This window comes from Nematolebias whitei, chromosome 11, assembly GCF_014905685.2.
Source record: "Nematolebias whitei isolate Nwh7 chromosome 11, NemWhi1, whole genome shotgun sequence".
Classification (NCBI taxonomy): Eukaryota; Metazoa; Chordata; class Actinopteri; order Cyprinodontiformes; family Rivulidae; genus Nematolebias; species Nematolebias whitei.
The window spans coordinates 48,939,685-48,940,300 of record NC_056508.1 but is presented as its reverse complement, the minus strand read 5'-3'; positions in this window follow the sequence as shown (position 1 = coordinate 48,940,300).

Genomic DNA, 616 nt, shown 5'->3' with positions numbered 1-616 from the left:
GAACCTTAGAGCTGGATGCTGGAAGGATAATTGGTAGTCCTGAGCAGAGGCTTGAATGAGGGAGAAAACTCACGAGGGAAGATTTCTGGTGCGGGGAGGCACGAGACAGAACCAGGATGACGAGGAGACTGGACTTCACAAGGAGCTACAGGAGGTAAGAAGAAAACAGGTTTTTAGTCACAGTAGGGAACTCTGAATCTAGTCTGAGCTGGACACGGTACCGTAAGTGGGACAATGTTCCAGCAGGGTCCAGAAGCTTCCCAGGGCCTTAAGTACTGGAGTCTTCTCATCAAGAGAGTGGTAGCAGCTGGGAGTAATCAGTTCCCTCATGCCCCTCAGAAAACTGAAAGTAAACCTGTACAAACAAAACTCGAATCTCTACAGTGCCTCCTCCTCAAGAGTCGCCTCTTGCCGATCTCAACCTTCTTTCTGGGTGGTCATTGTAAAAAGTTGAAATGAGGCTAGGGTCCAAAATAAATGATCGGGGAATCCAGGATCTTTCTTCTGGGCCATATCCCTACCAGTCGACGAGATATTGGAACCCCCTGCCCCTGCGTCGAACATCCAAGGATGCGGCGAACAGTGAATGCTGGATGGTCAGCAATGATACGGGTAG